Source organism: Entelurus aequoreus, linkage group LG18, assembly GCF_033978785.1.
Source record: "Entelurus aequoreus isolate RoL-2023_Sb linkage group LG18, RoL_Eaeq_v1.1, whole genome shotgun sequence".
Taxonomy (NCBI): domain Eukaryota; kingdom Metazoa; phylum Chordata; class Actinopteri; order Syngnathiformes; family Syngnathidae; genus Entelurus; species Entelurus aequoreus.
Window position 1 is genome coordinate 51,232,106 of NC_084748.1, and position 13,535 is coordinate 51,245,640.

The following is a 13,535-nucleotide window of genomic DNA, read 5'->3' on the forward strand; positions in this document are numbered from 1 at the left end:
GGAAGAGAATGCCGGGGTCATTGTGGGCCTAGTAACGAGAGTACTAGTGAGCCTGATCCTTTTGGCCGTGTTGGACATGTCTGGATGACATGCCCCGCACAACCGCAATAGAGGCAGAGGCGCTGCCAAAACCTCCTCTCTCGTTCCTCCGCAGCTAGGCGTGTCCTGCCACGCTGCTTGGGTTCCTCCGATCTAGAAGGTGCGGGGGAAAAGCCTGGTTGGTGCGCCAAGTAGGCCCCTTTGACCCGACCCCTGGGAGCAGATGAGGCGTAAGAACTTGGACGAGTCTCCCATGCCGGAGGTCTGGCCCCCTCGCGGACTGCCTGTCTCCGCTCGTCATTATGAATGTTAATACATGACATATACTGTATACTTACATCATGTATATATTACATGTTATTATGAATGTTACTAAATACTACATATATACTTACATCATGTATATATTACATGTTATTATGAATGTTACTAGATACTACATATATACTTACATCATGTATATATTACATGTTATTATGAATGTTACTACATGACATATATACTTACATCATGTATATATTATATGTTATTATGAATGTTACTACATGACATATATACTTACATCATGTATATATTACATGTTATTATGAATGTTACTACATGACATATATACTTACATCATGTATATATTACATGTTATTATAAATGTTTCTACATGACATATATACTTACATCATGTATATATTACATGTTATTATGAATGTTACTACATGACATATATACTTACATCATGTATATATTACATGTTATTATGAATGTTACTACATGACATATATACTTACATCATGTATATAATACATGTTATTATGAATGTTACTACATGACATATATACTTACATCATGTATATATTACATGTTATTATGAATGTTACTACATGACATATATACTTACATCATGTATATATTACATGTTATTATGAATGTTACTACATGACATATATACTTACATCATGTATATATTACATGTTATTATGAATGTTACTACATGACATATATACTTACATCATGTATATAATACATGTTATTATGAATGTTACTACATGACATATATACTTACATCATGTATATATTACATGTTATTATGAATGTTACTACATGACATATATACTTACATCATGTATGTATTACATGTTATTATGAATGTTTCTACATGACATATATACTTACATCATGTATATATTACATGTTATTATGAATGTTACTACATGACATATATACTTACATCATGTATATATTACATGTTATTATGAATGTTACTACATGACATATATACTTTCATCATGTATATATTACATGTTATTATGAATGTTACTACATGACATATATACTTACATCATGTATATATTACATGTTATTATGAATGTTACTACATGACATATATACTTACATCATGTATATATTACATGTTATTATGAATGTTACTACATGACATACATACTTACATCATGTATATATTACATGTTATTATGAATGTTACTACATGACATATATACTTACATCATGTATATATTACATGTTATTATGAATGTTACTATATACTACATATATACTTACATCATGTGTATATTACATGTTATTATGAATGTTACTAGATACTACATATATACTTACATCATGAATATATTACATGTTATTATGAATGTTACTACATGACATATATACTTACATCATGTATATATTACATGTTATTATGAATGTTACTACATGACATATATATTTACATCATGTATATATTACATGTTATTATGAATGTTACTGTATACTACATATATACTTACATCATGTGAATATTACATGTTATTATGAATGTTACTAGATACTACATATATACTTACATCATGAATATATTACATGTTATTATGAATGTTCTGGGTGTAAACAAAATAGATATAAAACTAATTATTAAAAAAAAGCTCACAACTAAATGCAAGAATCTTTTAAAATGTCGGATATTCAACTTTGGGTCCTTTTTCTTTAGTTTCCTTGTATTTAGGAGTTCCTACTGGCGTGTGAAGTCACACCACCAAACACAAGAAATACTTTTGTTAAACAAATATCACATAGTTGTGCGTTTGTTTCAAAGTTGTTGAATACATATCACATAGTTGTGTGTTTGTTTCAAAGTTGTTGAATAAATATCACATAGTTGTGTGTTTGTTTCAAAGTTGTTAAACAAATATCACATAGTTGTGTGTTTGTTTCAAAGTAAAAGTAGAATGTAAAAGTAGAAGATGGAGAAAAGGTTACATTTCTAACTCTGGTTCAGCATCATGAGAGGAGTTTGTCATCTTGGTGGACTTTCTTCTTCCTCTCTCTCCTCTCCTCATCTCACCTCCTCACCTCCTCACCTCCTCTCCTCCTCACCTCCTCTTCTCCTCACCTCCTCACCTCCTCACCTCCTCACCTCCTCTCCTCCTCACCTCCTCACCTCCTCTCCTCCTCTTCTCCTCACCTCCTCACCTCCTCTTCTCCTCACCTCCTCACCTCCTCTCCTCCTCACCTCCTCACCTCCTCACCTCCTCTTCTCCTCAAAATGTGGACTAGCTCGTCTTCAAAATGTGGACTATCAAAATGTGGACTAGCTGGTCTTCAAAGAACTTAAAACAGGAAATAATCTTCTTGTGTGCTCATTTCTGCTTTTGTGCCGTTAATCTTCCCTGCCAGCTAATCTACTGGGAGATCCTGCATGGACATTATCGCCTCCTTCCACTCCTCCTTCCTCTCCTCCTTCCTCTCCTCCTTCCTCTCCTCCTTCCTCTCCTCCTTCCTCTCCTCTTTCCTCTCGCTCCCTTCCACTCCTCCTTCCTCTCCTCCTTCCTCTCCTCCTTCCTCTCCTCCTTCCTCTCCTCCTTCCTCTCCTCCTTCCTCTCCTCCTTCCACTCCTCCTTCCTCTCCTCCTTCCTCTCCTCCTTCCTCTCCTCCTTCCTCTCGCTCCCTTCCACTCCTCCTTCCTCTCATCCTTCCTCTCCTCCTTCCTCTCCTCCTTCCTCTCGCTCCCTTCCACTCCTCCTTCCACTCCTCCTTCCTCTCCTCCTTCCTCTCCTCCTTCCTCTCCTCCTTCCACTCCTCCTTCCTCTCCTCCATCCTCTCCTCCTTCCTCTCCTCCTTCCTCTCCTCCTTCCTCTCCTCCTTCCTCTCGCTCCCTTCCACTCCTCCTTCCACTCCTCCTTCCTCTCCTCCTTCCTCTCCTCCTTCCTCTCCTCCTTCCTCTCGCTCCCTTCCACTCCTCCTTCCACTCCTCCTTCCTCTCCTCCTTCCTCTCCTCCTTCCTCTCCTCCTTCCTCTCGCTCCCTTCCACTCCTCCTTCCACTCCTCCTTCCTCTCCTCCTTCCTCTCCTCCTTCCTCTCCTCCTTCCTCTCGCTCCCTTCCACTCCTCCTTCCACTCCTCCTTCCTCTCCTCCTTCCTCTCCTCCTTCCTCTCCTCCTTCCTCTCGCTCCCTTCCACTCCTCCTTCCACTCCTCCTTCCTCTCCTCCTTCCTCTCCTCCTTCCTCTCCTCCTTCCTCTCGCTCCCTTCCACTCCTCCTTCCACTCCTCCTTCCTCTCCTCCTTCCACTCCTCCTTCCACTCCTCCTTCCTCTCCTCCTTCCTCTCCTCCTTCCTCTCCTCTTTCCTCTCCTCTTTCCTCTCCTCCTTCCTCTCCTCCTTCCTCTCCTCCTTCCTCTCCTCTTTCCTCTCCTCCTTCCTCTCCTCCTTCCTCTCCTCCTTCCCCTCCTCCTTCCTCTCCTCTTTCCTCTCCTCTTTCCTCTCTCTCCCTTCCACTCCTCCTTCCTCGCCTCCTTCCACTCCTCCTTCCTCTCCTCCTTCCTCTCCTCCTTCCTCTCCTCCTTCCTCTCCTCTTTCCTCTCGCTCCCTTCCACTCCTCCTTCCTCTCCTCCTTCCTCTCCTCCTTCCTCTCCTCCTTCCTCTCCTCCTTCCTCTCCTCCTTCCTCTCCTCCTTCCACTCCTCCTTCCTCTCCTCCTTCCTCTCCTCCTTCCTCTCCTCCTTCCTCTCGCTCCCTTCCACTCCTCCTTCCTCTCATCCTTCCTCTCCTCCTTCCTCTCCTCCTTCCTCTCGCTCCCTTCCACTCCTCCTTCCACTCCTCCTTCCTCTCCTCCTTCCTCTCCTCTTTCCTCTCCTCCTTCCACTCCTCCTTCCTCTCCTCCATCCTCTCCTCCTTCCTCTCCTCCTTCCTCTCCTCCTTCCTCTCCTCCTTCCTCTCGCTCCCTTCCACTCCTCCTTCCACTCCTCCTTCCTCTCCTCCTTCCTCTCCTCCTTCCTCTCCTCCTTCCTCTCGCTCCCTTCCACTCCTCCTTCCACTCCTCCTTCCTCTCCTCCTTCCTCTCCTCCTTCCTCTCCTCCTTCCTCTCGCTCCCTTCCACTCCTCCTTCCACTCCTCCTTCCTCTCCTCCTTCCTCTCCTCCTTCCTCTCCTCCTTCCTCTCGCTCCCTTCCACTCCTCCTTCCACTCCTCCTTCCTCTCCTCCTTCCTCTCCTCCTTCCTCTCCTCCTTCCTCTCGCTCCCTTCCACTCCTCCTTCCACTCCTCCTTCCTCTCCTCCTTCCTCTCCTCCTTCCTCTCCTCCTTCCTCTCGCTCCCTTCCACTCCTCCTTCCACTCCTCCTTCCTCTCCTCCTTCCACTCCTCCTTCCACTCCTCCTTCCTCTCCTCCTTCCTCTCCTCCTTCCTCTCCTCTTTCCTCTCCTCTTTCCTCTCCTCCTTCCTCTCCTCCTTCCTCTCCTCCTTCCTCTCCTCTTTCCTCTCCTCCTTCCTCTCCTCCTTCCTCTCCTCCTTCCCCTCCTCCTTCCTCTCCTCTTTCCTCTCCTCTTTCCTCTCCTCCTTCCTCTCCTCCTCCCTCTCCTCTTTCCTCTCCTCTTTCCTCTCCTCCTTCCTCTCCTCCTTCCTCTCCTCCTTCCTCTCCTCTTTCCTCTCCTCTTTCCTCTCCTCCTTCCACTCCTCCTTCCTCTCCTCCTTCCTCTCGCTCAACCTTACACTCCTCCTTCCTCTCCTCTTTCCTCTCTCTCCCTTCCACTCCTCCTTCCTCTCCTCCTTCCTCTCCTCCTTCCTCTCCTCCTTCCTCTCGCTCAACCTTACACTCCTCCTTCCTCTCCTCCTTCCTCTCCTCCTTCCTCTCCTCCTTCCTCTCCTCCTCCCTCTCCTCCTTCCTCTCCTCCTTCATCTCCTCCTTCCTCTCCTCTTTCCTCTCCTCCTTCCTCTCCTCCTTCCACTCCTCCTTCCTCTCCTCCTTCCTCTCCTCCTTCCTCTCGCTCAACCTTACACTCCTCCTTCCTCTCCTCCTTCCTCTCCTCTTTCCTCTCTCTCCCTTCCACTCCTCCTTCCTCTCCTCTTTCCTCTCCTCCTTCCACTCCTCCTTCCTCTCCTCCTTCCTCTCCTCCTTCCTCTCCTCCTTCCTCTCCTCCTCCCTCTCCTCCTTCCTCTCCTCCTTCATCTCCTCCTTCCTCTCCTCTTTCCTCTCCTCCTTCCTCTCCTCCTTCCACTCCTCCTTCCTCTCCTCCTTCCTCTCCTCCTTCCTCTCGCTCAACCTTACACTCCTCCTTCCTCTCCTCCTTCCTCTCCTCCTTCCTCTCCTCCTTCCACTCCTCCTTCCTCTCCTCCTTCCTCTCCTCCTTCCTCTCGCTCAACCTTACACTCCTCCTTCCTCTCCTCCTTCCTCTCCTCTTTCCTCTCTCTCCCTTCCACTCCTCCTTCCTCTCCTCTTTCCTCTCGCTCCCTTCCACTCCTCCTTCCTCTCCTCCTTCCTCTCCTCCTTCCACTCCTCCTTCCTCTCCTCTTTCCTCTCGCTCCCTTCCACTCCTCCTTCCTCTCCTCCTTCCTCTCCTCCTTCCACTCCTCCTTCCTCTCCTCCTTCCTCTCCTCCTTCCACTCCTCCTTCCTCTCCTCCTTCCTCTCGCTCCCTTCCACTTGCTGCTGCTTCATGGCAGCCATGCAGCAACACTACACTACACAACACAACACAACACTACACTACACAACACTACACAACACAACACAACACAACACAACACAACAAAGTCACATGGACAAGACCAGACTACACGTGTGAAGAAGAAGAAACTATTCTTATCAGTGTGTTATAACCGTGTTATTAGCGTGTTATTAGCGTGTTTTATTAGCGCGTTATTGTCGTGTTTTATTAGCGTGTTATTATCGTGTTTTATTAGCGTGTTATTAGCGTGTTATTATCGTGTTTTATTAGCGTGTTATTATCGTGTTTTATTAGCGTGTTATTAGCGTGTTATTATCGTGTTTTATTAGCGTGTTATTAGCGTGTTATTATCGTGTTTTATTAGCGTGTTATTATCGTGTTTTATTAGCGTGCTATTATTGTGTTTTATTAGCGTGTTATTATCGTGTTTTATTAGCGTGTTATTATCGTGTTTTATTAACCTGTTATTGTCGTGTTTTATTAGCGTGTTATTGTCGTGTTTTATTAGCGTGTTATTATCGTGTTTTATTAGCGTGTTATTATCGTGTTTTATTAGCGTGTTATTGTCGTGTTTTATTAGCCTGTTATTATCGTGTTTTATTAGCGTGTTTTTATCGTGTTTTATTAGCGTGTTATTATCGTGTTTTATTAGCGTGTTATTGTCGTGTTTTATTAGCGTGTTATTGTCGTGTTTTATTAGCGTGTTATTATCGTGTTTTATTAGCGTGTTATTATCGTGTTTTATTAGCGTGTTATTGTCGTGTTTTATTAGCCTGTTATTATCTTGTTTTATTAGCGTGTTATTATCGTGTTTTATTAGCGTGTTATTGTCGTGTTTTATTAGCGTGTTATTATCGTGTTTTATTAGCATGTTATTATCGTGTTTTATTAGCGTGTTATTATCATGTTTTATTGGCGTGTTATTATCATGTTTTATTAGCGTGTTATTATCATGTTTTATTAGCGTGTTATTATCATGTTTTATTAGCGTGTTATTATCCTGTTTTATTAGCGTGTTATTATCATGTTTTATTAGCGTGTTATTGTTGTGTTTTATTAGCGTGTTATTATCGTGTTTTATTAGCGTGTTGTCACCATGAGGAACGAGCCTGCTTTGAAGAAGACCATCGTCATGGCAACAATGTTGTCAGTAGATTCAACTCGCCTTGTTCTGTCTTCCTGCGTCTTCACAAACAACTAACTCCTACTTGTTTGTGTCACAAACAACTAACTCCTACTTGTTTGTGACTCCCCGTGTGTTACAAACAACTAACTCCTGGTTGTTTGTTACTCTCAGTGTGTCACAAACAAATAACTCCTGGTTGTTTGTGACTCTCAGTGTGTCACAAACAACTAACTCCTGGTTGTTTGTGACTCTCCGTGTGTAACAAACAACTAACTCCTGGTTGTTTGTGACTCCCCGTGTGTTACAAACAACTAACTCCTGGTTGTTTGTGACTCTCCGTGTGTAACAAACAACTAACTCCTGGTTGTTTGTGACTCCCCGTGTGTTACAAACAACTAACTCCTGGTTGTTTGTGACTCTCCGTGTGTAACAAACAACTAACTCCTGGTTGTTTGTGACTCCCCGTGTGTTACAAACAACTAACTCCTGGTTGTTTGTGACTCCCCGTGTGTTACAAACAACTAACTCCTAGTTGTTTGTTACTCTCTGTGTGCCACAAACAACTAACTCCTGGTTGTTTGTGACTCTCCGTGTGTCACAAACAACTAACTCGTGGTTGTTTTATGAGTCTTTGTCTCTCAACCGATATTAACAGTAAAAAGTTGTTGTCGCAATTGTTGGATAAGACTTCAACAACCAGTGTAGCTCTTGTCTCAAAGTACTGTCACCACCTGTCACATCACACCCTGACTTAATTGGAGTTGTTTGGTCCTTTCCTGTATGTAGTGTTTTACTTCTTGTCTTGCGCTCCTATTTTGGTGGCTTTTCCTGTTTTGTTGTTATTTTCCTGTAGCACTTTCATGTCTTCCTGCCTGTGAGCGATATTCTCCACACCTGCATTGGTTTAGTAATCAAGAATATTTCAGTTGTTTTTATCCTTCTTTGTGGGGACATTGTTGATTGTCATGTCGTGTTCGGATGCACTTTGTAGACGCCGTCTGCTCCACACGCTGTAAGTCTTTGCTGTCGTCCAGCATTCTGTTTTTGTTGACTTTGTAGCCAGTTCAGTTGTAGTTCAGTTTTACTTCAAGCTTCAATGCCTTTTCTTAACTTTTGACCTGCACGCTGCTGATCACCACAAACCATCGTCGCATGTTCCCGACATCTACAAAGCAATTAGCTAGCTGCTGCCACCTACTGGTATGGAAGAGTATTACAGGGTTACTCTGTGGATCTCCACACAGTGCAGACACTCAACAACAACAATGCATTATTTGAGGATTTATAATTACTGGTGGCAACAAATATTATTAACCCAATTAGGTGAGCTGACATCATCTCCCACGGCACACCAGACAGTGGTGGAAGAACACTGATTTAGCACACGCAATGTGATCTATCAACACTCATCAGCATTTTGCCAGCACTACTTAGCGCTTTATATGTAGGATCACACACACACACACACACACACACACACACACACACACCACAGTCCTTTGTGTGTGTACCAACACTTTGGACACTCAAAAATAAAAACATTAGACATATTGTCTATTCAGCAACATCCTTTTATAATTCTATAGCTGCAAAAGGACTTAAGGGACTGATTAAAACAAATTCCATTGATGCGTTTTGGTGTCATTTCATATTTTTTAATGACATATACTATATAATACATGTACATACACTACTATACTATACAACATACTATATAATACATGTACATACACTACTATACTATATAACATACTATATAATACATGTACATACACTACTATACTATATAACATACTATATAATACATGTACATACACTACTATACTATATAACATACTATATAACATACTATATAATACATGTACATACACTACTATACTATATAACATACTATATAATACATGTACATACACTACTATACTATACAACATACTATATAATACATGTACATACACTACTATACTATACAACATACTATATAATACATGTACATACACTACTATACTATATAACATACTATATAATACATGTACATACACTACTATACTATATAACATACTATATAATACATGTACATACGCTACTGTACTATACAACATACTATATAATACATGTACATACACTACTATACTATATAACATACAGTTATATATATATATTGTTGTTGTATTATTCTTTATATACTGTATATATATTGTTGTTGTATTATTCTTTATAACTTTATAACATTCTTTATATCAATCAATCAATGTTTATTTATATAGCCCTAAATATACAACAACAATATATATACAGTATAAAGAATGATACAACAACAACATATATACAGTATATAAAGAATAATACAACAACAATATATATATACAGTATATAAAGAATGATACAACAACAATATATATACAGTATATAAAGAATGATACAACAACAATATATATACAGTATATAAAGAATAATACAACAACAATATATATACAGTATAAAGAATGATACAACAACAATATATATACAGTATATAAAGAATAATACAACAATATATATACAGTGTAAAGAATGATACAACAATATATATACAGTATATAAAGAATAATACAACAACAATATATATACAGTATATAAAGAATAATACAACAACAATATATATATACAGTATATAAAGAATGATACAACAACAATATATATACAGTATATAAAGAATGATACAACAACAATATATATACAGTATATAAAGAATAATACAACAACAATATATATATACAGTATAAAGAATGATACAACAACAATATATATACAGTATAAATAATGATACAACAACGATATATACATACAGTATATAAAGAATGATACAACAACAATATATATACAGTATATTTAGGGCTATATAAATAAACATTGATTGATTGATATAAAGAATGATACAACAACAATATATATATACAGTATATAAAGAATGATACAACAACAATATATATATACAGTATATAAAGAATGATACAACAACAATATATATACAGTATATGAAGAATGATACAACAACAATATATATATATATATATATATATATATATATATACATATATATATATATATATATATATATATATATATATATATATATATATATATATATATATATATATATATATATATATATATATATATATACAGTATATAAAGAATAATACAACAACAATATATATACAGTATATAAAGAATAATACAACAATATATATACAGTATATAAAGAATAATACAACAACAATATATATACAGTATATAAAGAATGATACAACAACAATATATATACAGTATAAAGAATGATACAACAACAATATATATATACAGTATATAAAGCATAATACAACAACAATATATATACAGTATATAAAGAATGATACAACAACAATATATATACAGTATATAAAGAATGATACAACAACAATATATATACAGTATAAAGAATGATACAACAACAATATATATACAGTATATAAAGAATAATACAACAACAATATATATACAGTGTAAAGAATGATACAACAATATATATACAGTATATAAAGAATAATACAACAACAATATTTATACAGTATATAAAGAATTATACAACAACAATATATATACAGTATAAAGAATGATACAACAACAATATATATATACAGTATATAAAGAATAATACAACAACAATATATATACAGTGTAAAGAATGATACAACAACAATATATATACAGTATGTAAAGAATAATACAACAACAATATTTATACAGTATATAAAGAATAATACAACAACAATATATATACAGTATAAAGAATGATACAACAATATATATACAGTATATAAAGAATAATACAGCAACAATATATATACAGTATATAAAGAATAATACAACAACAATATATATACAGTGTAAAGAATGATACAACAACAATATATATACAGTATATAAAGAATAATACAACAACAATATATATACAGTATATAAAGAATGATACAACAATATATATACAGTATATAAAGAATGATACAACAACAATATATATACAGTATATAAAGAATGATACAACAACAATATATATACAGTATATAAAGAATAATACAACAACAATATATATACAGCATATAAAGAATAATACAACAACAATATATATACAGTATATAAAGAATAATACAACAACAATATATATACAGTATATAAATAATAATACAACAACAATATATATACAGTATATAAAGAATGATACAACAACAATATATATACAGTATATAAAGAATGATACAACAACAATATATATACAGTATATAAAGAATAATACAACAACAATATATATACAGTATATAAAGAATAATACAACAACAATATATATATACAGTATATAAAGAATGATACAACAACAATATATATACAGTATATAAAGAATAATACAACAACAATATATATACAGTATATAAAGAATAATACAACAACAATATATATATATACAGTATATGAAGAATAATACAACAACAATATATATATACAGTATATGAAGAATAATACAACAACAATATATATATATATACAATATATAAAGAATAATACAACAACAATATATATACAGTATATAAAGAATAATACAACAACAATATATATACAGTATATAAAGAATGATACAACAACAATATATATACAGTATATAAAGAATGATACAACAACAATATATATACAGTATATAAAGAATAATACAACAACAATATATATACAGTATATAAAGAATAATACAACAACAATATATATACAGTATATAAAGAATGATACAACAACAATATATATACAGTATATAAAGAATAATACAACAACAATATATATACAGTATTTAAAGAATAATACAACAACAATATGTATATACAGTATATGAAGAATAATACAACAACAATATATATATACAGTATATGAAGAATAATACAACAACAATATATATACAATATATAAAGAATAATACAACAACAATATATATACAGTATATAAAGAATAATACAACAACAATATATATACAGTATATAAAGAATGATACAACAATGTATATACAGTATATAAAGAATGATACAACAACAATATATATACAGTATATAAAGAATAATACAACAACAATATATATACAGTATATAAACAATAATACAACAACAATATATATACAGTATATAAAGAATGATACAACAACAATATATATACAGTATATAAAGAATAATACAACAACAATATATATACAGTATTTAAAGAATAATACAACAACAATATATATATATACAGTATATGAAGAATAATACAACAACAATATATATATACAGTATATGAAGAATAATACAACAACAATATATATACAATATATAAAGAATAATACAACAACAATATATATACAGTATATAAAGAATAATAAAACAACAATATATATACAGTATATAAATAATGATACAACAACAATATATATACAGTATATAAAGAATGATACAACAACAATATATATATACAGTATAAAGAATGATACAACAACAATATATATACAGTATATAAAGAATAATACAACAACAATATATATACAATATATAAAGAATAATACAACAACAATATATATACAGTATATAAAGAATAATACAACAACAATATATATACAGTATATAAAGAATGATACAACAACAATATATATACAGTATATAAAGAATGATACAACCTATTTCCTTTTCCAGCGCCCCACTTTGTCTGCTCTCACTACGTCTTTGTGCTATTTGATGTGAGAAGCTCCTTTTAGCCATGAAAGAAGTGTGGAGATCATCAAATGTCTGTGGAACACAAGATGCTTTAATTAGTCCTTCATTACAAACCTTATCTCCCACATTCCACACACCCTAATCAGGAATGTGCTCACAAAGCCAGAAGGCCGACTTTGATTCCCACAATGTGAGGAGGATCATCTACCTGGAGACATTGTTGGCTGTCCACATCAAATGTATCGCACTTTAATGAGCCTTGGATCTTTTTCATCAACTTGGATCTTTTTCATCAACTTGGATCTTTTTCATCAACTTCTTGCCTGTGACGAGTGTGAAGACTTGTTTCGTACCAAACACTAGGAAACTAACCTGATGCAACGTGTGTGTGTGTGTGTGTGTGTGTGTGTGTGTGTGTGTGTGTGTGTGTGTGTGTGTGTGTGTGTGTGTGTGTGTGTGTGTGTGTGTGTGTGTGTGTGTGTGTGTGTGTGTGTGTGTGTGTGTGTGTGTGTGTGTGTGTGTGTGTGTGTGTTGCAGAGCTGGAAGTGGCCAGGCTGAGTACAGACGGCAGCCTGAGCGACTTGACCTTCCCTCAGTCGGAGCTCCACGGGAACTCCATCCAGCTGTCAGCCAGCACCCTCAAACAACACGGCAGAAACGGTAGCGGAGGAATGTCCGTCCCTCCCGCCTCCCGCCAGCGCCCG

General features: G+C 36.2%; 1 pseudogene; it reads left to right on the forward strand.

Annotated features, from left to right (window-relative positions):
* Nucleotides 1–13,535, forward strand: part of LOC133634247 (adhesion G protein-coupled receptor L3-like) — a 334,776-nt pseudogene that overhangs the window by 264,885 nt on the left and 56,356 nt on the right.